Source organism: Penaeus japonicus, unplaced genomic scaffold (genome assembly GCF_977035675.1).
Source record: "Penaeus japonicus unplaced genomic scaffold, GWHDUDI00000001_assembly GWHDUDI00000005, whole genome shotgun sequence".
In the NCBI taxonomy this organism is placed as follows: Eukaryota; Metazoa; Arthropoda; class Malacostraca; order Decapoda; family Penaeidae; genus Penaeus; species Penaeus japonicus.
The window spans coordinates 18,410,052-18,412,213 of record NW_028234407.1 but is presented as its reverse complement, the minus strand read 5'-3'; the positions used below and the strand labels follow the sequence as shown (position 1 = coordinate 18,412,213).

General features: G+C 45.0%; 1 protein-coding gene across 1 annotated transcript in view; it reads right to left on the bottom strand.

The window, feature by feature from the left end:
• The window catches only part of LOC122254745 (influenza virus NS1A-binding protein), a 27,634-nt gene extending 26,885 nt beyond the window's left edge, over positions 1–749 (bottom strand). Inside the window, exon 1 of the mRNA XM_086536665.1 lies at positions 609–749. The gene's annotated coding sequence lies outside the window, so the exon portion shown is untranslated. The remainder of the gene's footprint in view (positions 1–608) is intronic.
• Positions 750–2,162: the final 1,413 nt, after the last annotated feature.

Genomic DNA, 2,162 nt, shown 5'->3' with positions numbered 1-2,162 from the left:
ATATATATATATATATATATATATATATATATATATATATATATATATATATATATATAATATATATATATATATATATATATATATATATATATATATATATATATATATATATATATATATATATATAATATATATATATATATATATATAATATATAATATATATATATATATATATATATATATATATATATATATATATATATATATATAAATATAATATTGCACACACACACGTGTGCGTATATATATATATATATATATATATATATATATATATATATATATATATATATATATATATATATACACATGTATATATATGTATATCCACACATACATACATATACACATACATACATATGTATATATATATATATATATATATATATATATATATATATATATATATATATATATATATATGTTCACACACATTTCAGCCCAAGTGTTTCCGAATCTTCGCCTCGCGCGCGCGCGCCTGTAAAAGCGCGCGTGCGCGTGCGTATATCTGTATTGATCTTCACAAGGCTCCATTAAAATATATACATTTTTGAGATTTGCAATGTGGAACGCAAATGGCAGCACTGGAACATCTCGACTTACCAAGTGTGCTTTCGTCGTCAGAGGTTAACGTGATCTCGAGCGCTGGCGCGTCTGGCCTGGGAAAGGCGAGAAGGGACCGAGTTGGTGGCCGCTGCTACAGCTCCTGCTAGAGAACGACGGGGAAAACGTCCATATTGTTCAAAAAGCGAAATACGAAATGCGCCAGCCTGGGGATGAAGTGGCCCTCCAGGATTCTTTGGTTGCCGGTAGGAGTGTGGCGACGGCACGCCTATCAACACGTATGGGGGGAAGCTTTGTCTTCACCTCCTCCAGAAGGCGAGATGAGACCGACGGTGCCTTTGCACACGGGGGTCAGCGGCGACTACTTGGCGGTGCAGCCCGAAGCGACAGGGAACGAGCGAATCCGGGAGTCCTGGCTCAACAACGCGTCGACCGTCAAGACGTCCGCGAGTGAGAGAGACAACCTCTTCTCTGTCCGACACACGTGGAGCGACTGAGCCAGCGAGAGGGGCGAGGTAGCGGTCCCTGAGCCTGGCTGGCTGACGGGAGGGGAAGGGGCTGACGACGAGGGGGGCTCGCTCGCTAGTGTGCTGGGGGAGGCAATGGGGACTGGCTGACAGGCTGACTGGCTGAGAGAAACAAAGTTCTTGCTGGCAAGTTCGCCTCCTTCCCCACTTGCACGCTGGTCCCGCGAAGCATGTGACTCCGACCTCGTCTTTGCGAGTGTTTCTGACAGAGTCAGCTTGGCGAACGGACGGGGAATGCAAGTGTTTGGTGCCAAGAACAATGCAGTCAGAACAGTCAGAGGTGGAGGTATGGAGGTGTATGGGAGAGTTTGTAATGCAGCCAGTGGACAGAACCAGACAATTCTGGATACGGGAGCAGCAGGCGATCAATACAAGCGGCAGGTTCCAGCACGCATGCCACATGGGCGAGCAGACGCGGCGAGGAGTGCTGGCGGAGGTACGGACCTGCAGGTGGCCTGTCTGCATGAGGCACTCACCTGGTCATGTCACCTTTTTCTTTCTGCTTCGGAGAACCCCGGAGGCAATATTCCATAAAGTTTATTTGATCTCATTCTACGGTCACTTTATTTGTACATGTATGCGAGATAAAATATTACAATCGAATTTCAACGACAGCGGCTTACGCCGTTACTGCCGCAAATGGGAACTCAAATGTGCAACGCACAGCTGTGAAGTAATTTTCTTACCTATATAAATGTCTGCTTATTACACATGTTCTCCGCTCTTTCTTTCCATCAAGGAACATTATGAATTGGAGGCTGGCGCTATTCGAATTCTGAAATTACAGAACCGAAAGGAAAAATGAATGAAAGAGCTCGACCGCATCGCTGATGAAATAAACATCGGCACCTGCGTCGAGGGTTGCGCCCAAGAGGGGCACAAGCGCCGAGTCGCGCCGAAGACGGCCCACGCACCGAGTAATGGATTATTTTGATTGTTACGGGCGAGACTAACTCCCCGCCTTGCCTGCCGCTGGGACGGGTTTGGACAAGGGATATTTAGGCCACTCTCGACGCTGCGGGGAGAAGTGAGGGGAAACACTCACGGCAGGTCAGCAGGCGTCAAC